Source organism: Eulemur rufifrons, chromosome 24, assembly GCF_041146395.1.
Source record: "Eulemur rufifrons isolate Redbay chromosome 24, OSU_ERuf_1, whole genome shotgun sequence".
Lineage (NCBI taxonomy): Eukaryota > Metazoa > Chordata > Mammalia > Primates > Lemuridae > Eulemur > Eulemur rufifrons.
In genome coordinates, this window is record NC_091006.1 from 22,346,163 (window position 1) to 22,373,724 (window position 27,562).

Sequence of the window (27,562 nt, forward strand, 5' to 3'; positions counted from 1 at the left end):
GAGGAAAAAATATTATTCTCAAACCATGACTCAGAGAATTGTCTATAATAATAAAAGCAGCTTTCTTTTCCCCAGAGCTAATTCTAATGCCAAATTGCTTCTGCCAGGCTATCTTTTCTGATCATAGAATTGCATTTCACTAGGGTATTTTATTTAATTACAAATGCTTATATTTCCGACATATTTGGTAAGAGAAGAGGTAGTTTTGCAGATAGACTAGTAAAATAAAATGCTATTTCTACTTTTATTTTTTGACAGAAGGTTTCCAGGACAACAAATCAAAATATCCAGAATATTATGATGCTATGTAACAGTTATGATTATTCATCAAAAGCTTTTTAGCGTAGTCATTTTCTTCTGGTTATCAAATACAGTTGGTGATTCAAGCACATTTAAAACTGTGATACATAAAATTGTATAAAAATTAGTTTTATGGAACTAGCTACAAATGATAAGCCTATTATTCTATTCTATGCTCCTGAACAGATTTGTAATTTTAATTTATCATTAAAAATGTAAATTTTCCAACCAAATTTGTTATTTACATGCCTTTATTTTTTTCCATGGAAAGGCACCTTTCTATGCTCTTGCGTCCAATAACAAATACTTTAAAAAGAAATATTTCATTGGTTTAATGTAGCAAAGTTATAATAGCTAACATTCAGATTTAAAAATGTTTTATTCCTTTGGGTAGATGCCCAGTAATAGGATTGCTGGATCTAATGGTAGTTCCACTTGTAGCTCTCTGTGGAAAGTAAGGTGGAGATACCTCAAAGGTTGCCACTAGTTTGCAGTCCCACCAGCAGTTCCTATCTCTCCACATCCATGCCAATATTTATTATTTTAGGACATTTTGAGAAAGGCCATTCTCACTGGAGACAACTGATATCTCATTGTGATTTTTGATTTGCATTTCTCTGATGATTAGTGATCGTGAGCATTTTTTTCATATGCTTCTTGGCCATTAATCTATCTTCTTTTGAAGTTTCTGTTCATGTCCTTTGCCCACTTTTTGATAGGGTTGATTTTTTTTCTTGCTTAATTTTCTGAGTTCTATATAGATTCTAGTTATCAGCTGTTTATCCGATGTGTAGCATGTAAATATTTTCTCCCATTCTGTAGGTTGTCTGTTTGCTCTCATGACAGTTTCCTTGGCTGTGCAGAAGCTTTTCAATTTGATCAGGTCCCATTTATTTATTCTTGTTGCTGTGATTGCCTTTGGAGTCTTCTTCATAAAGTCTTTGCCTAGGCCAATGTCATTCTATAAAAAAGAATCTACATTAGAATGTTTATAACAGCACAATTCACAACCAGAAAGAAGTGGAAACAACCCAAGTGTCCATCAAATACATGAGTGGATTAATAAAATTGGGTATATGTATACCATCGAGTTCTACTCAACCACAAAAAGCAATGGTGATCTAGCACCTCTGCTATTATCCTGGATAGAGCTGGAGCCCATTCTACTAAGTGAAGTATCCCAAGAATGGAAAAACAAGCACCACATGTACTAACAATCAAATTGGTATTAACTGACCAACACTTAAGTGCACATATAGTAGTTCTATTCAACAGGTGTTGGGCAGGTGAGGAGGGGAATGGGTACAGTGAGCATTGTCTGGAGGTGGACAGGCTTGAAGCTCTGACTCGGGTGGGGCAAAGGCAATATATGGAATCTAAACCTTTGTACCCCTGTACTATGTTGAAATAAAAATTAAAAATGTGTATTAAAATTCATATGCTTCTCAATGAAATAGAGAAATCCAACAATGGTATATTTACCATTCTCTTCTCTTTTTCTTTAGAGATGGGGTCTATCTACAGTCACAATCGGCACACTACAGCCTCAAACTCCTCAGCTCAAGCGATCTTTTTCCCTCAGCCTCCAGCGTAGCTGGGACTACAGGTGCGTGCCGCTGTGTCTGGCTGATCATTCTTTTAAAAATGCCTTTATTTGCTATGAATTTTGCTTTCTGCTACTTCAATCTTAGCATCACTAGTAGTATGACAATCTGACATTTTACACCTCCTGATATGATGCAATAAGAAATATACAATTTCAATAATATAGCATTCTTGCCAAAAATGTCTTGACTTAATGTCATAATGAAGGGTTATCAAATGAATGTTAAAAATGGCACATTTTACAAGGGAACTGGCCTCTGAGGGGTTTGTGACTTTTTTACTGTAATATATTAAAAGATATTGGAGATATGTAACACCTTAAGGCTATGCATGAACTTTGGTTAGAGCTTATGAATCTATTACCTAAAACATGAAAAAGCAAATGAATGATTAAATTGCTATTAAAATGTCTTGTGTAACTGAGGCAATTTTAAATATGTATTTCATATAATGTGGTATTTTTGTATTAGTGAAAATTTTCCATAGATTAATTTAGAAGACTGTTATATTTTTTTGTGAGATGAATGCTGAAGGTGAAGTGTCATGATGTCAACAACTAAAGTTCAAAGGATTCAACCCCAAAACAAGTGGTATAGAGTTGGGAGTAGGGAGGGTGAGCAGAATATAACCAAATTAATAAATTATGAGTGAAGATTCTTTGTTAAAATTTCAAATCTATAGATAAAAGACTAGTACAATCAAGTTCAGCACCAACACACTTTCTTATTCAAAAATAGCTCTGTTTATATGTCTCCAAGTTCTATATAATATATCCCTTTTTTTAAAAGTTACCTTGATTCTTTTTCATTTTAGTTCCAATACAGAACAATAGTCTTAATTTTAAGTTGGCTCCATACACATGACAACTAAACCAGAAAAATGTGTGATTCAATCATGCCTATGATTGACAGAAGTACCAAAGAAAGAGCTCTATGAACTTAGATTGATATTATTCTCTGGGAGGGAAAAAGGAACTATTCTGTTGTTATAGTAAGTCATTTAGCTCTAATCTTCAAGGCAGGACTCAATTATTTCCAAAATAGCCCTATTTCACTCCAAAACATTACCTAACACTACAGAAACTTTGAAAATATAGTTATCTTTTGCTTATACAGAATAAATAGGAATATTGGTAAGTGAATATAAAGACAATTAAAACAGTTAAATCCATTCATTGTAAAATACTTTTTATCATTTACTAAAAGAAAGATGTTGGGCTATCATAGCAGTTTTAGAGATGAATGCCATTGGTTCTTGTGCTCATGGAATTTGCAGGCCATCTGAAAAAATAAGAGACATGGCTGTCTTAAGTAGAAAATTAGATGTGTTCTAACACAAGTATGGATAAATGATCTGAGAAGACTTAGGATAAAAAGATTTTTATTCCTGAAGAAAACATGGGGAATTAATTATGGAAGATAAGATCATGATCTTAAAGGTTATCCATGATGGTTTGTTTTGTTTTAGAGACAAGGCTTGCCCTGTTGCCCAGGCTAGAGTGCAGTGGCACAATCATAGTTCACTGCAACTTTAATCTCCTGAGCTCAAGCAATCCTCCTGCCTCACCCTCCCAAGGGCTGTGATTACAGGCCTTATGCACTGTGCCTGGCGAGATGTTTAAACAGAAACTTTTCTGGGGTCCAGCTAGAGAACAGAAGATTGAGAAGCAGAAGAAATGTTCTTTTTCCTACTTAAATCAGAGGAGATAGCTTATTAAAAATTAAACTACTGGAATTATCTGTAATCCAACATCACATTTCACAAATTGAATTGGGCCTACTCTTTTTCAGACTTAGGTTAAAAATACAATTTAGACTTCTACGTTGGGCTGTGATGGAAAAAGACTCAAAAATTATGTTATTAACTAAAAAAGCTGCAGAAAATATATGAAACAATTATTTTCAAACACTGAACAATAGACAGTACAAGACTGATTCCTCAGAGGAAAAAAAAAAAGATACTAATGAGATAATTCCCTACCTTCATGTACTTTCTGAACCACCGTATAGGGAGAGCTACTCCAAGCATGGCATGGCACTTACGTTCAGATGAGGAGACAGAAATACTGTTCAACGAGGCAGCTGGAATTTGCATTAACATAGTTAAGTAGAAGTTATAGAAACAACTATAACCCCAGTAAGTATAAACATTCCACTTGAAATATAATGACAACCACATAGTAATATAAAATTTTATAGTAGTCATATTTTAAAATAAGTAAATTTATGTATTTAATTTAACCCACTCAAAATATCATTTTAATGCATTTAATTAAAAACCATCGAGATTTTTACATTCTTTTTCAAAATCCTATGTATATTTTATATTTACAGCACCTCTCAACTTAGACTGGACTGTTTAAGGGCTAAATCACGTTTGGTTAATTTCCAAACTGCACGACATAGATCTAAACACTCCTCTTAAAAACATTAGGCTGAATGTAATGTCAAGACCCAACTACATGCTAACAACAATAAATGCACTTTAAAGATAGAAGATAAACCAAGCAAACACTAATCACAAGAAACTGGGGGAGCTATATTAATATAAACAAACATAGAATTTAGAACAAAAAATATACCAGACATGGAGGGGCATTTTATAAGGTTAAAACATTTTCTTATATAAAAGGTATAACCGTAATAAAACTTCAAAAGATGTGAAAGAAAAACTGACAGAACCCCAGAGATAAAAATTTCCAGTTGGAGATTTCAACACTCTTCTATCAGTAATGATAAATGACATGAACAATGCTATCAACCACCTTGACCTGTTTCACATTTACAAATCCATACAATAGAATACACATCCTACGCACGTGCACTTAGAAAATTCTTCAACATAGAAAATATGGTGGCCCATAAAAAAGCCTCAATACATTGAGAATGGAAATTATATGGAGTATGTTCTCTGGCTAGAACTAAATTATATTTTTAAAAAATTAATAACAGTATCCAAAATATTCCCGAATATTTGGAAATTAAACAACATGTAGGTAAAGAAGAAATCATAAGCAGAATAAGAAAATATTTGTAAATAAATGAGGAAATTATCCATGTATAGCTGTACCCTACAACTATAGAGTTAAAAATATAGCTCTAAATGTTTACATTAGAAAAAGAAATTTAAAAATCAATTACATTTCCACCATATGAAGATGACCAAAATGTACCCAAAGATGTAGAAGAATTCAATGAAATAGAAAATGGACAATGGAGAAATTCAATTAAAATAGGTATTAGTTTCTACTGCTGCCAGTAACAAATTATCACAACTTTAGCAGGTTAAAAGAACAGAAATTTGGTGGCTTAAAGCAATACAAATTTAGCAATTTACAGTTCTGATTATCAGAGGTCCACTACCGGTCTCACTAGACTAAACTCACATGTCAGCAGGCGGTGTCCTCTTCTGGAGGTTCGAGGGGAAAATCTGTTTTCTGTTCATTCAATTGTTGGCAGAATTCAGTTTCTCGCAATTACAGAATTGAGATCTGGTTTTCTTACTGTCAAATGAGAGCTGTTCCTAACTTCTAGAGGCTGCCATTCTCCTTAGCCGCCTTCATCCGTCTTCAAAGCAGGAAGTGGGGTGTAAAGTCTTTCTCATCTCTCCTTCAGTAGTCACATCTCTCTCTGACCAAGACTGCAAAATCTCTACTTTTAAAGATTTATGTGATTACTTTGGCCCCACTTGAATAATCCAGGATAATCTCCTATCTCAAGTCCTTAATATCAATCCCATCTGCAAAATCCCTTTTGCTATACAGGTAACATTAAGAGTTCCTGGGCATTAGGAGATGGGTATCTTCGGGTGCCATTATTTTGCCCACTACAAAGCAAAAGCTGTTTCTTTGAAAAGTTCAATAAAATTAGCAAGCCTTTAGCTAGACTGATCATGAACAAAATAGAAAAGACACAAATTCCCAATATTCGGAATGAAAGAGTCCTATTAGGAATGAAACAGAGAGGATAGTGCTAAATATATTACATTAAAAGTTTGGGAATATTTTAAATACTTCTGTGCTAATAAATTGGGCAAGGACAAAACAGACCTATCCTTTGACAGAAACACATGACTGAATCTGATCTAAGAATAATTAGAAATCTTACCTGCCTTTTAAGACAGTGCATTTGTCATTTGAAATATACAGGAAAGCCTAGAATACAGAAAAATATAATTCAAAACTAATTTCTTATTCATAAGAGACAATGAAACTCATCACCAGCAGAGCCTGCTCTCAATGTCACAACAGGCTGCCGGAAGCACGGAACTCGGGGGAAATGGGAAAGAAAGGCATCTCAAATTAAGCTCTGGTAGCTGGGGCTGCCACCACTGAAATTTCTAAAACATCAATGAAGCAGATGCTATTGTTTGAGAGAAAATTGAGTATGCAGATTTTTTTCCTCTACATCTGTTAAGTTTTTAATAAAAGTAGCTTCCAGATGAGAGTTTTCCCTACATTAAGTTCATGGGCATGAGCTCTTAATATCTACCAAGGCAGAACAGAGCAGATTTTCTCATTTATTCTTGTATTTCTCTTCCCAACACTTACTTAAAATCACCAACTGTAAATTCATTATAGTTGTCATGGTGACAGGGAGGGAAGAGTGTTTATGCGAATAATTCAGGGTGGAATTATGAAGCCATAACTCATATTACTTAAGCCAGAAATAGTGGAAGATGAATAGACATTGCCAGTAACTCAGGATTTCATTACACATCACAACTCATCTGCCATTCAGAAGTGAGCATCTGCATTTTGTAAGCTAAAAACCCCCAAATTGTGACTCTGAGAAACCAATAGTCAGTTGTTCATAGTGAGATCATATAGCAATTGCTGCTAAGTTTTCCTTTGCCTTTCTATTTTATCCATGAGGTTTGCCATTCTTAGAACAGTATCACTACCTAAATGAATATGTAATTTTCATTGATCATTTAAAAGCCTTTGGAAAATATATGTCATAGTAAAATGACAGTTTATTTTTTCCTAACCAATCTAAAAGTAAACCTTAAGATTATAGGCTTTGGTTATTAAGAGACTATGAACTTTCATTTTCTTATTTAAATACTAATTTGCAGGTAGCTGTTTTCTCAATATTCTGTTTTATATGCATATATAAATTTGAATTCACATTTCTTTTAGGAATAATCCTATTGCTTTTTGGCCAAGATCAAGGGTAGGCATGATCCTTTAAGAGAATTACTTTAACATCCAAAGTAAAACATAGATTTATCTAATGTATGCTAAAACATAGATACATCTAATCTTAAGTTTTACTGGTATTACATGATTGTATAACCTGTGTTTGGAAGCTTATGGGAATGAGGAACTCAGTTTTTCAAGTCAGGCCATTGTATCCTTGGACAAATTTTACAACAGAAGATTCTTTAAGTAGAAATTACTTCTATAAATATCCACAGGTGATCTGTCCCATCTTATCTGTGGTAGCAAATGTTAAATCTATTTCTTATACCAGAAAAAAAGTCTGCCTTTAAAAAAGTAGATAGATCCTGGAGTTTCTAGGACAACATTCATTTTTTCAGAGTTTGTCTTCAGTTGCAATGATAACTAGATATAATCCTTTATATGTGGTCTGATCAAAGAAGATTTTAATAGGACTGCTCTCATACTGTATATCAAATAGGGACTTTTAATAACTCAGTTGCACAATAAATGAATTCAACAAAGTCAAAGCCAACATATAAAAATCTTCGTAATTCCACCCTGAATTATTGAGTTTCTATACACTAACAATGAATCAAAAAGTAAGTTAAGAAAATAATTTTACTTAGAATCAAAAAGAATAAAATACTTACAAATAAACCTAACCAAGGAGGTGACAGACTTGTACACCACAAAACATTGTTGAAAGAAATTACATCCAAATACAGGAAAAGACATCCATGTTCATAGTGTGGAAGACTTAAGTATTGTACAGATTCAATGCAATCCCTAATGAAATCTCAATGGCAATTTTTATAGAAACAGGAAATCCCATCCTAAAATCAATATGGAATTTCAAGGGACCCCAAATAGCCAAAACAATCCTAAAAAGGAAGAATAAAGCTGGAAGACTCATACTTCCTGATTACAAAACATATTACAAAGCTACAGTAACCAAAAACAGTGTGGTACTGGCATAAAGGCAGACGTATAGACCAATGGAATAGAATGGGGATAGCTTAGGAAAAAAAAAAAAACCCTCATAGATATGATCAACTAGTCTTTGTGTTGTTTTCTTTTTTTTTTTTTTTTTTTTTCCTTCACCTTTATCAATCAGGAAAGGACAGTCTCCTCAACAAACACTCCTGGGAAAACTAGATATCCACATGCTAAAGAATTAAACTGAACTCTTACACCATATACAAAAAATGACTCACAGTGGATTAAAGACCTAAATATAAGACCCCAAAGTATAAAATCTCTATAATAAAACATAGGGAGAAAGTTTCATGGTATCAGATTGGCAGTGGTTTCTTGGATATGATATCAAAAGCACAGGCAATAAAAGCAAAAATAGACAAATGAGACTTCTCTGCATTAAAGGACAACATCAATAGAGGGAAAAAGTAACCTATAGAATAAGAGAATATATATTCCAAATATTAATGTGATAAGACATATGATTTGGAAATGTAAAGAACTCCTACAAGTCAACAAAACCTACAGGATGAGAGAATATATTTCCAAATCATATATCTTGTCAGATTAATATTTGGAATATATAAAGCATACAACTCAACAAAAAACACAAAATAACCCCATTAAAAATGGGCAAAGGACTTGAATAAAAATTTCTCCCAAGATGATATATAAATGACCAACAAGCATATGAAATGATGTTCAACATCACCAGTCATTACAGAAATGTATATCAAAACTGCAATGAGATACCACCTAGTAGCCATTACTATGGCTACTACTCTCCAAAAAAGAGTAAGAAACTAACAAGTGATGGCAAGGATGTGGAGAAATTGGAGCCTTGTGCACTGTTGATGGGATTATAAAATGGTACAACTGCAATGGGACTGTAATGGCAGTTACTCAAAAAATTAAAAATATCCAGTAATTCCACTTCTGGATATATATCCAAAATAATTGAAAGAAGTAATATTTGAAGACTATGATCATAGCAGCATTAGTTACAATAGCCAAGAGGTGGAAGCCACTCAAATTTGTATCAACAGATGAATAATAAAATGTAGTAAATACATACAGTTGAATATTATTCACTCTTAAATCTGGATTCCAATGGCTACCCACCTCTTCCATTAAATCTTCAGTGATCAGTAAAGCTATAAGTAATCTTTTTGCTTATATATGACATGAAATTTTTATGTCAGTCACCTAAGATTTACATCCCCAATTTTGATCTTATTTATATGTATCTTATGCCTTACAAATTATAAGCTCCCAGAAGCAAGGTCCATGTATTTACTTTCAACACCCAGCAGAGTGTTGAAACTTAAAAAATATGTATTTCTTGAACAAGCAAATAATCACATTGAATTTCTTTACTCAGTAATTTCTCACACATTACAGACTATATAACACTAGCCAGTTAAATGTTGCTGGCCCTGAGGAAAAAACAAGTTCATAAAACTTCAGAAATAAAATGTCTCCCTAGGGAATCGAACATTTTATTTATTTGTTTACAGGTTAGAAAGCTAAAATGTTTTCAAATGTTCAACATATTCTGGGCCCAAGGGAATCTCTAGAGTGTGACCAAATATATTTTCGCTGTCATCTTTGAATAAAGTAGGTATTTTTCAGGCTTAAGATGATGATTATCTCAAGTACACTTCTGAGACCAAATAATTTTTATATTACTTACATTGAGCAATACTCTCCTGAAATTATTTGAAAAGGATTATACATTATTAATCGGTATAGCTATATACAAGGAAAATATTGTTTTCTTCTTCTGTAATAAGAAATAGGCTTGTATTACAGCTGGAGAAATACCTTCTAATTTCTAAGATAGTCTAAGAAAAATATAACTCCAGCAGAAAGTGGCTTACTGACTTCCAAATGCAGTTTCAAGAAACAGTCAGTTTAAATGGAAGGTATTAATTTACCAGACTTCAAACTATACTACAAGGCTGTGGTAATTAAAACTGCCTGGTATTGGCACAAGGGCAGGGACACAGCCCCGTGGAACAGAACAGAAAATCCAGATATAAAACCATCCTCATACAGCCATCTAATCTTTGACAAAGCACACAGAAACATACTCTGGGGAAAAGAATCTCTATTCAATAAGTGGTGCTGGGAAAACTGGATAACCACATGCAGAAGATCGAAACCAGATCCCCACCTCTCACAAAAATCAAATCACGGTGGATAACAGTCTTAAACCTTAGGTGTGAAATTATTAGAATTCTAAAAGAAAATGGGGGAAAGACCCTTATAGACATTGGCGTAGGCAAAGAATTTATGGAGAACACCCCAAAAGCAATCACAGCAACAACAAAATAAATGGGACATAATTAAAAAGCTTCTGCACAGCCAAAGAAACTATCATTAGAGCGAATAGATAACCTACAGCATGGGAGAAAATATTTGCTTTCTACACATCTGATAAAGGGCTGATAACAAGAATCTACATAGAACTTAAAATTAACAAAAAAATTAAACAACCCCATCAAAAATGTTTGTACTTCCATAATATCCTGAAATACAGAAATTTTTAAAAAATGGGCAAAGGACATGAACTAAAATTTTTCAAGAGACAACAGAATAATGGCCAGTAAACATATGCAAAAATGCTCAACATCTCTAATCATTAGGGAAATGCAAATCAAAACCATAACGAGCTATCACTTATCTCCAGTGAGAATGGCCTTTATCAAAAAGTCCCACAAGAACAAATGCTGGCGTGGATGTGGAGAGATTGGAACACTCTTACACTGGTGGGGGAACTGCAAATTAGTACCACCTCTGTGAAAAGTGATTTGGAGCTATCTCAAAGAACTAAAAATAGAAATACCATTTGATCCAGCAATCCCACTACTAAGCATCTAGCCAAAAGCCAAAGGAAATAAAGACATTGTATAATAAAGACATCTGCACTCAAATGTTTATGGCAGCACAATTCACAATTGCAAAGAAGTGGGAACAACCCAAGTGCCCATCAATACATGAGTGGATTAATAAAATGTGGTATGTGTACACCATGGAATACTACTCAACGACAAAAAAAACAATGGTGAGCCAGCACCTCTTATTTATTCTGGGTAAAGCTTGAGCCCATCCTTCAAAGTGAGGTATCACAAGAATGGAAAAGCAAGCACCACATGTACTCACCATCAAATTGGTACTAAATGGTTAACATTAAGGTGCTCACATGGTAGTAATAGTCACTGGGTGCCAGTCAGGAGCGACAGGAGTGGTGGGGGTGGGTAAACTCACAAAAAATGGATGCAGGGCACACTTGCAGCCCTGGCTTGGGCTAGGCTAAGGCCTTACATGTAACCAAATGTTTGTACGCCCATAATATTCTGAAAATTAAAAAATCACATGACAAAAGCAATAATAATGTGGAGCTTATATCATGTTGTTTTAAACATATGAATAAATAAATCTAAGTATCATTAATACACATTTGACTAATTTATATCACTAAGTTTACATATACAAGTAGACAAATAGGAAATCACTTTATATTTGTACATGTGTATATTTGCAAATATTTATTAAATGTGTCTTTTCTCTGTTGAACACCAAAATTCTCAAGGGTTGCAATCCAATTCCAATCACAGTGCCTGGCACAGACTGGACCCTTTAAAAATATTAGTGAATTGCTGTTTGTAAATATCAAAGTAGATATTATTGCCTACATTTTATAGTTTGGAAATGTCTAGCCCCCATTTCTTAATCACTTAGCACTTATGAAGCAAGAATGTGGCAGAACTATGCTATATCCACTAATGTTAAGTTCCAAGCTATTTCCACTGTATGTGATATTGTTGTTCCATCATTTGGAGAATATAATCAACAATACATAGTTTCAAATTACTTCCAAGTTGATAAAATGTAATTGTAGTTACAATACTCTGACATTCAGTAAAAGTTTGAATGACCTTATAAATTGGAGAAGAAAATACATCTAGGAGAGCTGACTAAAGTATAGTTTGAACAGTTCCTCCTCTGATCCACTAAACCTGCCTGGTGGTTGCTGTTTTGAGTCTTTTGCTGTGTTATGTTTGTTCCACAAAAACTATTAGAAGAAATGCTACTTTCATCTCCATGTTAAATATTTTCTTTCCAAAGGATAAAGGGAAGGAAAGATGAGAAGAGTACTTTAGAGAAATATTTTAAATATGCTTTTGCTATTTGCATTATTCTCAGTTTCCTTATCTTATTTAGTAAAGCATATTTTGTTTCTTAATGTGTTTTCCTCATTATGTCATTCTACTATCACATTTTTCTCTAATTGTGTATTCTAATAGATTGCTTAACATTTTAATCTTAGTATTCCACTGGTAGCTCCTTAGGTTTGAAATGAATACAGGATTAACTATTTTCATTTCACAGAATGGCATGTATTATTTTCCAGAATACTAAAGATAACTACATTGCAGATTAATGACCAGCTATTCCATATTCCACTCAACTTTCCAGGAAAGCAAAGGAATTACATTGTTAATAAAATACATTTAGGTGGACACTTATAAAAATTTTAAAGCAATAGATGATGAAGTTTGGGAGGGGAATATTTTTTCTTGCAAATATCTAATTAGGATGCATGAATGCTTTCAAATAATTTAGATGAAATATACTTGGAGGTGAAAGGAGGATAACCATGAGTGTTTACTGACCCCAGTTAAATAGTAATGTGATAATACCTCTCATTACTCATGCATGTACAAAATTCTTATTTATAAATTTTGTAAAATTTCAAATTCTATGAATATTTGATTTTTAATAAATTAAAAATTTTATAGAAAATCATTCTGTTAGCACTTTGGGAATGCATTTTTAAAAATCAAACATTTAAATTATTTTCTTCATCTTTTCTCTTACTGTATAGAAAACCACACAATAATGGCATTTATGACCTAAATTGTACATGAGCAGTAAGGTGTAGATATTTGCTGCCATGCCATTTCTTATTTCATTTTTTTTTCTTCCTATGCAACATGGTCAATTCATGAATCACTCGCCAATCTGTCCACAGCAACTCTTTTTATAGATTTTAGTCTCATTGAATAAATATTCTCTCTTTCGCATCTATGGGAACTTACAGATTCATAACAATAATAGGAATAACAGAAACTAATAATTTATTGAGGATTTCCATAGTCCAGACACTAAGAGCTATGTCATTTAATCCCCACAACAGTCATATAGCAATTATTATGATGATGATCTCATTATCCAAGTTTGCATGGTTATTAAGTGGAAGAGAAAGCATTGGTATTCAGGGCTGTCTTTCTCAGAGCTAGCATGCATATCCTCATTGACATGTTGCTTCCTAATGACATCATGAATAAACATCAATTGTAGCATAAGAGTGCCGTAGTCTGATGGTTTAGCAAAACCAGAAAATATATAACCTAAGACTGATTATGAAATAAAAATATGATGCACAATTATCTGAAAGCACAGGTAAGCCTCCAACAGCAGGATATGGTCTACAACAGTTTAGAATTTACATGAATATTACCAGGTCAATTCCAGATCAAAATTTAAATTGATTTCATTATTTTATAGATTAAAGAACATATCTGGAATTCCCTTTCTGGTACTAACATTCTCTAAGATACCTCTGTCATCATTTTACTTTAAAAAGGAAGCATAAACTAGACATCTAATGACAGTGTCTTTTTAATTGATTTTAAACCTAGACATATTAATGTATGCAAATTGATAGTTACACATTCATAAGCAGACCCTAGTGCCTGCTCAATTTACCGTCTTTTTTTTGAATCCTCCAAGGGTGCACAGCAACAGAGCATGAAATTTCAAATAAATGGATTAACTTTGTGTTCAACAGATGCACACTTCAGATACCACAGTATTTGCTCATTACCTAGTTCAATGAACATGTAAGGAATTAGACCACATGTGACCACTTTTCTTAAAATTCTCTTTTCTTCAAATGTCTAAAATGACCTGAATGTAAGCCATTAACCTTTGAGTTCATTTGTACATTAAGCCTTTGGATGTTGTTAAATGGGGGAACAGGGGCAGGGTGGGGGGGAGAATGGAGGAGAGAGAGATGTACACACATATTAAAAATGATACGTAAGGGAGATAATAGATATGTTAACTAGAGTGATTTCCTCCTTGTATACAAATATCAAAATATCGCATTGAACTCCATACATGTATACAAGTATGGTTTATCAATCAAAAACAACATTTTAAAAAGAGGAAAACATTTCTACATGAATCAGGCTTATGAATTTAGAATTAGAGAAAAATGACAGATTATTCTACTTCAAATACTCTGGAAGTGCAATTATGCTGCACTTTAGAGTTGCAGCATGTCATGTGAAATTTACCTCAGTTCAAAAATATTTATTGAATGCTTGCTATGTGCTATTTAGTGGAAATTCAATGGTGAAAAAATCCAAACAGGCTATTGTTGAGAACAACATCTAAGCAGAAAATGCATGAGAATCTGGTGAGCTGGCTTCTCCTCTCATTACGTCCTGTTATAAAAGTAGACAGGCCTGAGACTGGCACATAAATAGGAGGCTTGTACCCTTCTACATGTATATGCGGGCATTGCTGGGCATCGTTCCTAACCATAATAAAAAAGTTCAGCTCAACAATATTTTCTATTTATAGAGCACTTTACTTTTAACCTGCAGCATTCAATACATCTACTCACACAGCAACATATATACGTCTTCAGCAGGGGAGGTCAGAAAACATATTTGGATCCTGGCTTTTCCATCCGCCTGCTGTGAGACTTAAGGCCATTAACTTGAGCCTTCTGAGCATAAGGTTCCTAAATCCATAAAACATAAGGTCACAATCCCAGTATTCCCAGCAGAATCTGAATTAACCTTCAAACTCAAACTTTTGTTCTACAATCAGGGACAGTTAGGCTAATGAGCACAAACTTGATTTTTTTTTTAATTTCAGAATATTACAGGGGTGATGAGGCACAGTAATCACTATAGCTCTGTGAGCCACAGTGAAGCCATCTTGTGTACAGGCTCACTGCTGCTCTGTGATTCATAGGCCCATGACCTGTGAGCTGAGAAAAAAATACATAAATAACAGAAAAAAATTTATACAGTGATTAACTTATAAGTGATTGTTTAAAATCATTAGGTGTGTATAGTTACATTGTACTACGCTTGGCTGTTCCTTAAAAAAAATGTTCCTTGGATGTTCCTTAAGGAAATGTTCCTTGATTTAGCTGATGCTGTCTGCTTCTATAAGGTCGCTTGCTTATGAGTTATTATAATCAACATGTTCTGAGCTGTATGCATATTGTTAGCATTGTTAGTAATAAAGGTATATAAACCCCTGCCCACTTTAAGATCGGGGCCATTCTCTGTGTCTGGACTTTCCCAGAACAGGGGTGGTCGCTGGCCAGCTAATAAAGACTCACTAATTTGGCTCAATTCGGCTTTCAAGTGGTCATTTTCTTGTGTCTCAGACCATAACAAGGGGTACAAACGCTTTGGGTACATAAATTGCCTTTGCATCGCCCAAGTCAGAGGTATTAAATACAAGCACGCCTATCTCCCAGACAGCATGCACCACACCCCTTAGACGTGAATTTACTCATCCTCTCGTCCCCCTCCCACCTGCCCAACACCCGATGAATGTTACTTCCCTATGTGCAGATAAGTGTTGATCAATTAGTACCAAGACTTTTTTTGGTCTTTAGTCTCTACATTGCAAGGTCTGATGATTTATTTATTCATCCGTAAGTCACTCTCTGTTGCCCTCCCCTATACTGCACTGCCTCTATGAGAAATATATATTTACTAAAATTAAATTTGTTTCATCCTTAATAGAGTTTAGCTTTGAAGCGAGACGATTTTAAATGAACTTCCCCAAATCATACATAATTTTCTGTTCTGCTAGCTTCACTTCCAGAATGAGCGTTGGAAAGCTTATGTGAGAGAAACATAATATTTTAGAGTTAGCTCGTCAGTGTTTAATGTCTGTTATAAAGTGTAACTATAAAGTAATAAAATAATCTTATTTTGCTTGCACATTTGCTCTAAATTCAGTTCAAAAAGAACATCGAGGGCATTTTGAGCAATTACATACACACTGAAGTGTATAGGAGTCCACGATGAGTGCTTTGTACAAAACGCTTATGGGATCTATCAGTGTGTGTGTGTGTGTGTGTGTGTGTTTATAAAGCATCAGTACTTAATGATGATGAAAGAAATTCACGTTCGCATGACATTTTAAAGAGTATATATAGACACAGTGTGTGTGTATATATATATATATAGACACATATACATAGACCCGTGTCTATACACACACACACACTCTCTCTCTCTCTCTTAGCAATTCTGTGCAGTTGATTACATGTACAATTAGAAAATAGAAGTTCAGAGAGTCAGATTTCTCAAAAAGTAGTTTATGGCAAAGCCAGGACCTGATCCCAGGTACTATGACTCCAATTCCCAGGCTATTTCCATCTAATATAATTTATAAACTGCTTTGGACACATGTTATTTCTAACTATAATTTTTTTTACCATTATTGTGATTTTTTTACTATTATTGTGATAGCTAAGAAACTATTGCTCAAATAAGCTAAACTACTTGCCAAAGTCACAAGCTTATTTCATAAGGAATAGAAGCTGGACAGAACCTCAGGCTTCCCAAATTTAATCATATAGTTTAATTTCTGTGAAATAGATACAAAAGTTATTTTTGTAGTTCTAAAGAGAGATACCTTCATTTACATAGCTACCCTCAAATAGTTCAGGAGATATAATAAATCAATTTTTATTCATATTCAATACAGCCCTGGGATATTTATAACTTCAACTCCAAATACATATAAAATTACTGACAAATTGGCCACTTTTGCTGTGGCTTCACTTTAACTTTATGATCTGAATTGAGATGGCCAAAAATGAAAATATGCCAAAAATAAAATCTGTGTGTGCAAACCAAAAAAAAAAAAAAAGGAAAAAATAGAAAAAAAGAAATTAGCACAAACTCTAAACAAAGAGAGACCTATTTTTCTCTAACCGAACTCTCTATACCTTAGTGTGGATTTATTACCACATTAAGGGCTTTTAAAAGTCAGCAGCAAGGCATAATTTACTGCTAAAGTTGGTTATACGCAAATTCAAATCCAGGAGCATACACATAAATTATTTCTGAAGTCTGCCCTGTGTTTTTTGATGAAAGCAGCACATACAACTTGAAAGAGTTATTCCTGACTCTTCCGAGCTGCTTTTAATCACCTATAAACACTCAGTGCCTTTTCCTAGAGCATTTTAGTCTCTAATGAAACATGATAATCTTTACCACAACAGAAACCTCATCTATCGTGCTCATTCCCAGGAGCTACGTTTTACCATCTCGGGAGTTCTTATGCCTTTGTGTGCAATATGGGAAAATTCATTCTAGAATTCAACACTAAAAAATATAAGACAAAGGACCACATTTCTTTTATCTTTTTCTTGTCCAAACAACAAATGTCTTTCTTACTCATGCAACCCACAGTGGACTAATGGGCCATGTGCATATGCTAATTAGCACATCTATACATACCTCCAACAACCAGTCAGCCAGCAGCACAAATCTGAAGCTAAATAAAATTAAAATTCAGTTTAAACAAACTACATGGTATAGAATAAGCACCTGACTTTGAGTCAGAAATGAGAATTCAAGTTCTGGCTTTATCTCTTTCTTCCTCTGTTCGCTCTTAGCTAGCTCCCCCCTTCCCTTGACGAGGTTTGACTAGTATCAAAGGCCCCTTACACTGTTAATGGGCTAAGGAGTCTATTCTCCTTGGTTGGACACTGTGTGTCCTATTCATTGTGCTAGTTGTTGAAACATGACCCACCATCAGCATTTCCTCTGCCTAATTCTACTCAGTGCTAACTATATTTAAATTTAAGTGGGCTTACAAGCACAATGCCTGATCATAGTTGTATTTTTATTTTGGCTTCCCTTCTAAAACTATTGTTTTTCCTTTATCTTTTCATTTCTTTAGGATTTCTGTGCCATTTGAAAAACTGCTAAACTCAGTTTCTTATGTTAAATTCTACTGCAGCTTATTACATCTGACATTATATTCTATTAAACATGATTGAGAGTTGGAAGGTATCATTTGGAAACTATATAGTCTGTAATTGGAGGTTTTCCCCTATAGACCATACTGAAGCTGAGAAATGAAAAACGTAGAATCAGGATTTATATTGCAATGAATAGGAAAAAAAATATGAACACATCTTTATCAAGACACACTTACCAATAGAGGACTGACTCTATAAATTCATTCTTTTTCAAAAAAGAGAAATGTGAGATGAGGCAATGGATAATTGCATCAGCAGTGAGTAGAAATTGAGACCACCTTGGCTAGACTCTACTGGACAAATATACTTGGTTGATTCAAAAAATAGGATGATTTTGTCACAAATCCCTGCAGTAAGCAATGAATTTCTCTTCTCGTCTCTGAGAGACCTTTATGTTTTCTGAAGGCACGTACTTTCTTTCTGATTAGGGATATGAAAGGGTCTTACAGAAACTGCTGCTACAAAGAACATAACCTTGAAAAGAGCTGCATAACCACATATGAGCTAATCTTTATGCACAAAGAACTTCATTATGTCAGATAGGGCTTAGCCTTTAATTTTTAGCTGTTGTTTCTGCTTCAAAGACTGCTTTGCACTTAACAAGTTAAGGATAAAAAGAACAATTAACGAGTGAACCAGATCACAAGTAATCAGGGCAGGAGAAATAAGTAAGACAAATCTGGCTTTCAATTTAGGCCTATGGCCAAAATTCTAACAGAGTCAAGTTCACAAATGTGATTCAAAAACCTTAGCAATCTGTGTGAGGTTGATAGTTCCACAGGGCAAAGAACTCATGCATTCATGTAAGCACAAATGCTAGGCTAGCTAAAGGAAAGTCATTTTGCTTGCAGTATACGTTCAGATTGTTCCGTCTTAAAAGTTTAGAATTAACCTGCTGCTTGCTTACATAGCTGCCAGGCACAAGATTAGAAAACAACCTTGAACAAAAACAGATCAATAGTCCAGAATAGGCCAACTGCAGACTGCTGATGTCAAGACTCACCAGATGACCTATTGTTTGCTGATAACCAGCCATCAAGTCATGACAATTTGCATAAAGCTTGCTTTCTGCCACCAACCCCTTTTACCCCTCCCCTGTACAAGTTGCTCAGCAAGCAGAGAAAGATGAGATAGTCTTTGAGACAATAGTCCTCCATCTCCTCAGGCTGCCTGCACTTGAATAAACCACCTTTCCTTCTCCATTACTCACCTTTCTTGTTTGGTTCATAGGTGGCAGGCAGCTAACCCTTAGTTTGACAACATTCCTAGAGTTCCTGTCATTGAAATCAGTCTTCTTAGATTGCCACAAAAATTTGTCATTCTGACTTGAATAACCGACTGATCCTGAATTCAATCATCTATTCTGACAAGTAAGATCAACATTAACTGATTCCCTTACAACAAAATTCAACTAATACATTTATGGGTGAAACCTTTTGTTAGTGGAGTGGGCATGTAGGGAATTCAGAAGTAACATGTACGGAGTTATTTATTTTTCATATTTGAAGCTTATAAGATAAATCCTTGCCTTTATTTTATGCTGCTATGTAGCTTACAACACTATCCAAAATAACTACTTCTGTTTAAAGAGAAGTACAGTACTTAAACATAGACACAATGACATGCTATAATAAAAGCAAAATGGCTGCCGTATAAAGTGTTCTCCAATCTAAGAGCAGACACAGGTAAATCACATGATCTAGACAGGTAGTTGGGAGGAGGTTTGCCAAAGGAATAAAGAGTAGCCATGGAACAAATAGTAGAGAAAATAAGCACAGGGGAAAATGTATCTTGATTACTTTGAGCCAGAAATGAAAGATGCAGTGATGGGAGTGAACATCATTGGTCATGACTCAGCCACTCTGACAAATATGATTTATCTCTGTGTCACGTAGGCACTACATTCTGTAGTTACTCTGAAAATGGCATCAAAGAAAAGCCCTGTACCATTTCAAAGAGAATAGATATCACCTTTATGGAGAAGCTAAAATGTAACAGTCCAGCCAAATTTACAAAACAATTAAAGTGTAGTTATTTATTTCAATAAATGGTGCTGGAACAATTGGCTATCTATCTATAAGCAAAATAACAATCTTTGACCTAATCTTGAAACTGTATGCAATAATTAACTAAATATAGATACAGACAAATATAAAATACATTAACTACCAATCTTTTAGGAAAAAAAAGAAAAACTTCAGGATGTAGTTCTAGGCAAAATGTCCTTAAATTTGACACCAACAGCACAATCTATAAAGGGAAAAACTAATAAATTGGACTTCATCAAAATTAACAACTTCTGTTCTGTGAAGGTTCACATGGAAATGATGACAAGATAAGCTACAGACTTGGAGAAAATATTTGCAAACCACTCATCTCCTACAGAATTAGTATTCATAATATATTTTAAAATTCTCAAAATTCATTTTAAAAATCTGATTAGAAAGTTAGAAAAGACATGAATAGACGTTTCACTAAAGAGGGCATACAGAAGGCAAATAAGCACATCAAAAGTTGTTCCGTACCATTAGCCATCAGGAAAATGAACATTAAAACCACAGTAAGATATATCTATACACTCATCAGAACAATTAAAATAAAAAATAGTGACAACACCAAATACTATCAAGGATGCAAAGAACCTAAGTCACTCACCTACTGCTGTTAGAAACGTAAAATGGTATAGCCACTCTAGAAAAAAAGTTTGTGTGATGGTTAATCTTAGGCATCGACTTGATTGAAGTAAGGGATATCTAGATAGCTGGTAAAGCATCATTTCTGGGGGGGGGGGGGTGTGAGTCAGTAGACTGAGTGGGGAAGACCTGCTCTCACTGTGGGCAGGCATCATTCAATCAGCCAGGGACTCGTATAGAACAAAAAGACAGAGGAAAAGTGAATTTTCTCTCTCCTCTCTCCTGGAGCTGCGACATCTTTCCTATCCTGCCCTTGGACATCAGAAACCCAGGTTGTCTGGCCTTTGGACTCTGGGACTGACACCAGCGGATCCTCCCCCCAGTCCCCAGGTTCTCAGGCCTTTGGCCTCAGACAAGGTGTTATGCCATCAACTTCCCTGGTTCTGAAGGCTTCGAATTTGGACTGAGCCACACTAATTGCTGCTCCCTTGGTTCTTTAGCTTGTAGACAGCCTATCGTGGGACTTCTCAGTCTTCACAATTGTGTGTGCCAACTCCCCTAATAAATCCCTTCTCGTATATCTCATCTGTCTATCTATCCTATGTGTTCTGTCTCTCTAGAGAACTCTAATACAGTTTAGCAGTTTCTTATAAAATTACACATGCAATTAGCATACAACCCAGATAAAATTTTCACAGAGAAACCTGTACACAAATGTTTATAGTTGTTTCATCTGTAATAGCCAAAAAATGGTGAACAACTCAGATGTCCTTTAGCAGGTGAATAGTTAAACTGTGGTATCATATATCCATACCATGGACTACTATGCAGCAATAAAAAGGAATGAATCATTAAATTTTTGATGAACTCAACAACTTGAATGAATCTCCAGTGAAAAAATTCCAGTCATAAAGTTACATACTGTATGATCACATGTATATAACATTTTTGAAGATGACAAAATTTTAGAAATAGAAGGAAGATTAGTGGTTGTCAGTGGGTTAGGAATGAGAGGAGGTTAAGAGAGAGATGGGTATGTTTATAAAATGTCAACATGCAGGATCCTTGTAGTATGGGAATTGTTTAGTATCTTGACTATGCTGGTAAATACATGAACCTACACAAATGATAAAATTGTATAGAATTTAAAACACATACACACACACACACACACACACACACACATACACGCACAAATGCATACAAGTAAAACTGAGGAAATCTGAGTAAGATTAGTGAATTGAGGCCCTGTCAATATCCTGGCTGTAATATTATAATTTCACAAAATGTTAACATTGAGAAAAACTGGGCTAAGTGCACAAGAAATCTTTTCTCTCTTTGAACTGCATGTGCATCGACAATCATCTCAATACAAATTTCAATTACAAAAATGTAGAAGTGATTAAGAGCATGTTCACTGGAGTCAGATCACTGAAGAGAAATCGTGGTTTTACTAGCTGTGTAATCTTGACCTTCAAATTCAACAACAGAGACAGAGGCCAATGGAACATAACTGAGAACCCAGATATAAAACCATCCTCATACGGCCATCTAATCTTTGAAAAAGCAGACAAAAACATACACTGGGGGAAAGAATCCTTATTCAATAAATGGTGCTGAGAAAACTGGATAGCCACATGTAGAAGCCTGAAGCAGGATCTGCACCTTTCACCTCACAGCAAAATCAATTCACAGTGGATAACAGACTTAAACCTAAGGCATGAAACTATAAGGATTCTAGAAGAAAATGTTGGAAAAACTCTTATAGACATTGGCCTAGGGAAAGAATCTATGAAGAAGACCCCAAAGGCAATCACAGCAACAACAAAAATAAATGGGACCTGATCAAATTAAAAAGCTTCTGCACAGCCAAGGAAACTATCACGAGAGCAAATAGACAACCTACAGAATGGGAGAAAATACTCGCATGCTACACATCCGATAAAGGGCTGATAACTAGAATCTGTATAGAACTCAGGAAAATCAGCAAGAAAAATTAAATAACCCATTAAAAAGTAGGCAAAGGACATGAACAGAAACTTTTCAAAAGAAGACAGACTAATGGCCAACAAACATATGAAAAAATGTTCAACATCTCTAATCATCAGGGAAATGCAAACCAAAATCACAATGAGGTATCACTTAACTCCAGTGAAAATGGCCTTTAACAAAAGTCCCAAAACAAAAAATGTTGGTGTGGATGTGGAGAGATAGGAACATTCATATACTGCTGATGGTACTGCAAACTAGTACAACCTCTGTGGAAAGCAATATGGAGATACCTCAAGGAGCTTCAAGTAGAACAACGATGTGATCCAGCAATCCCATTACTGGGCATCTATCCAAAGGGGGAAAAAAAAAAAAAAAAACATCTGCACTCGAATGTTTATAGAAGCACAATTCACAGTTGCAAACATGTGGAAACAACCCAAGTTCCCATCTATACATGAGTGGATTAATAAAATATGGTATACGTATACCATGGAGTTCTACTTAGTCACAAAAAACAATGGTGATCTAGCACTGTTTGTATTATCCTGGATAGAGCTGGAGCCCATTCTATTAAGTGAAGTATCCCAAGAATGGAAATACAAGAACCACATGTACTCACCATCAAATTGGTATTAACTAATCAATACTTATATGCACATTCAGTAGTAACATTCATCGAGTATCGAGGAGATGGGAGGGGGGAGGAGAGGATGGATATAACTGACATCTAATGGATGTGGTGCATACCATCTTGGGGATGGACACACTTGAAACTCCAACTCAGGTGGGGCAAAGGCAATACATGTAACCTAAACATTTGTACCCCCATACTATGCTGAAATAAAAATAAATAAATAATTCTCCATTGGTAAATAGATCCTTAACAATAGTGTCAACCCAATAAAACTGTTAGAATTGAATGAAACAATTCATATAAAAAGCTTAGCATAATAGTGCATAGTAAGCAATAAATAAAAAGTTCTAATGCTCACTATGATTATTTTGTTATTACAGTATTATTGCTATATGAAGTATTCTGAGAGGTAGAAAGATGGAAACAATCTGATCTTAAAATCAAATCTTAGGTCATGTCTGCTTGCCATTGCCTTACAGAAGATCTCTTTTAGGGTTCATTACTGAATATTAGGGGTCTTATTGGATAGTATTCGTGCCTGTTGGTTCTCATAATATCTTTTGCTCCTGTTTCAGCATGAGCCTCTAGGGAGAAATTCTGAAAAACTTTCTAGCAAATAGACTGTAGAAACTCAACACCCACCCCCGCCCAAGTCCCTGAAAGCCACTAATTACCCTTTACTTTAAATGATTAATATGTCAGCCCTACTGCTCTCCGTAACTGAAGAATTTAATAAGAATAAAGCATTTTATATGTTTCATATCTTTTACTTCTAATACTAATTCATCATCTATTTTATTCATAATTTATTTTCAAAATTTTTTTTTGTATCAGGATATACTATAAACTTTTCAGTCATATTTAGTCTACTGGATTTCCTAGAAGATGTCATTTTAAGAACGTTTCTAAGTAAGTCAAATTGTGAAAAAAACTCATTTCCCTTTCATGATCTCATTTCTATGCCATAAATATTGCTGTAGATAATGAGATATGAGGAAATATTTATAGCTATCAAAATAAAATATGAGATTCTACTTACTTAAATATTGTATTTGGTTTGCAGTGAAGGAGAACATTGTTTATTGACCAAAAAAAAAAAATTAAAATTAAATAAACAATGCAATGTTGCTACTATTCACCAACATTTAAAACCGAAGGCATAAGTAGGAACGTGACAGCCACCATCCTGGGGACATCAAACACCAGCCAGGTACTACCACACACCAGCCTCCCTAGAGTATGGTTTCAGTTTCAAATCTGACAAACATTTCTTACAGCCACAATGTCATATAAATGTACTCACATGTTGGGGAAACGAATAAAGAACAATCTGAAAGATTCAGAATTTACTCAAAAAAGACAGACCTACCTAAAACAGAATGTTTCAAAATGAATTTTAAAATCAACAGACAAAATATCCTAACTGGAAAGTTTAAGGTATTTCTTTCTCTGATTCCCAATCTCATTTTATTTGGTCTCGGTACATTTAATAGTCACTTTTTAAATGAGCCTTGAGAAAGGAAATGGAGTTAAACAAAAAAATAGTTGGATAGCACCTCATGCAAAAGATTAGATCAAGAGAATATTTTCTTTGCCAATCCTTGCACATCTGAAATTCAGTGTACAAAATTCCACCTAAATGCCAAAAGAAATGAAACATTTCAATAGTTCAATTTACAAAAATATAGAAAATATCTAATTACAATGGCAATATGTTGAAACTTTAATGTAAAAATATGTTGTATTTTTTAATAAGTTTTGTTTGAATTGCTTTCAAAAAATAAGGCAATAGGATTTCCCTAAACTATATAAATTTTTTTAAATAAAGGACTGTGACTTGGTGGTATAGGAAAATGGGAGCAGATGCAAACCAACAGGGCATCTTGCAGGAGAAAACACATCTGGAATAGTGTGGTTGATCAAGAGCACTTGCCCTTCAGCCTGGCAGTGAAGGTCACAAGAATTGGCTGTCCCATCAGTCACCTTTCTATCAAGGGAAGGTATCTGATTCACAGCAAAGGTCTGACTGGCTGCCCTCTCCTCCAAGAGCTCTTGGTGAGCGCTGGCTTCCTGGTTTACAGATGGTCATCTTCTTATATCATCACACGATGGGAACAGAGAGAAGAACCAAGCCCTTGCATGTCTCATCTTATAAGGGCACTATCTGATCGTGAGGGCTCCACCCCCATGACTTAATTACCTCCCAAAGGCCCTATCTTCAGACTTTGGGGATTAGGGTTCCAACATACGAATTTTGAGGAGACATAAACATTCAGTCCATAGCACCATCCCAATCCTCCACTCTGTTCTTAAAAGTCCATGTGATATGTGTACTTTGGCCCAACCCCTTCTCAGAATGTTCTTGCTGCCTAGACTTAAATTAAAACTGTCTCTTGAAGATATCGAGTCATCTTGCAGCCCTCTCAACTGGAGTTGGTGATGGCTGTTTTCCTTATATCGTTTCAAATGAGTACTTACTTTTTAAATAACTTTGAATGAGCAGGGAAAAAAAGATAATCAAAAGTTAATGTGTTTGTATTAACCTATATGATCATTTAATCAAAGTGACTGAAAAAGAGTAAAAAACTAAATCATGTGAAATTTTTAGTCTCAAGAGAATACCTTGGACTTTAATGGATTTTTAAAAATCTTCTGATAGTACCAACTTGAAAATTACTAAGATATTTGCATTAAGCAGTTTAAAAGATTAAATGGTCTACTTGCCTTACGAAATACTGTTAAAAACCTGTATGGAAATTCAGATTGTTTGAGTCTAGTTCTTGGTATTTTCCAAAATAATTACCACGTGTTTATATATTTACCTTTTTATTCTCTTACCTTATTTTTGGTGGGGGAACAGGGAAAAGAGGAGAAGCAGCATTTATTTCTTCCTGAAATTCAGATCTTCTTTCTGGGGTAATTCCACCCCCTCCTTTCTGAAGTATATTCTTTACATTTCCCTTAGTGAAGGGCTGTTAGTTGTAGATAACATCCATTTCTGAGGAGGTGATATTCTTGAAACATGCAAGTATTCACTTCCCATCAACCTTTCACTTAATAGTTTTAATATTCATTGATAACTCATTGCTAAATCATTTCATAAGAATTTGTAAAGTAGTTTTTTTTCTAATTATTTTATTGTTTCTATATTCCTTTGCAGGCATTATTCTTATTACATATATTTACACACATATATACACATATTTTTGTATATATTTACACATGTTTATATTTTATATATTTTAATATATTATATATTTTTATAATTTATGTGTATTGTGTGTATACATATAGTTTTTCTTCATCTGCTGATGCTATCTAGTTTCCTGAAAAATCAATTTTCAGAGTTAAGAGTTGGAGTAATAACAACCTGAATTGAAGGCAAGGAATTTTTTTGTTTGTTATTGGTGTTTTCTGGGTTTTCTTTTTTTTTTTTTTTTTTTTATAAGTACCATTAATAGACTTCTTCCTTTTTACATATTGAATTAGGATTTTCTTATCCACTAATAAAATGAGTTTATAATGAGCATGGAATTTACACTCCTTTGTCTCTCAAAGAGAAAAAAAAATGCTTTAAAACATGGCGAATAGTGAATTTATCTTGGCTGAACAAATCCTGGAGTTTGTGGAAAAAGTCATCTTTCTTAGGTGAAAGAACAAATAAGGAATTTATGTCCTCTGATATAGGCTTTTAGCAAAACTATTCTTCCTTATTCTTTCATTACATTCCCCAAGGTATTTAGAAATGTACTATAGTACTAGACTGAATTCTGCATGTATCTTATAAGTAGATTGGGAACACAATTGACCCTTCAACAACATGGCTTTGAGCAGTTTCACTTATATGCAGATTTTTTTTATTCTTATTTCAGCATATTGTGGGGGTACAAAAGTTTAGGTTACTACATTGCCCTTGCCCCCCACCCCCCGAGTCAGAGCTTCAAACGTGTCCATCCCCTAGACAGTGCACATCACGCTCATTATGTATGTATGCATGCATCCCCTCCCCCACCCACATCTGCCCGACACCGATCAACGTTATTTATATGCAGGTATTTTTAAACAAAACCGAGATTGAAAATACAGTATTTGCAGGATATGAAAGCTGCATGTACAGGGGGCTAACTTTTTATATATGCATGTTTTACAGGGCCAAG

The 27,562-nt window shown here is 34.5% G+C and overlaps 1 long non-coding RNA gene across 1 annotated transcript; it reads right to left on the reverse strand.

Annotated features, from left to right (window-relative positions):
* Positions 1-508: 508 nt before the first annotated feature.
* Positions 509-6,058, reverse strand: LOC138374790 (uncharacterized). Its single transcript, XR_011231403.1, has 3 exons — positions 6,012-6,058; positions 3,886-3,986; positions 509-1,261 (listed from the first exon to the last, which is right to left on the reverse strand). It is a non-coding gene; the product is annotated as an uncharacterized lncRNA (long non-coding RNA).
* Positions 6,059-27,562: the final 21,504 nt, after the last annotated feature.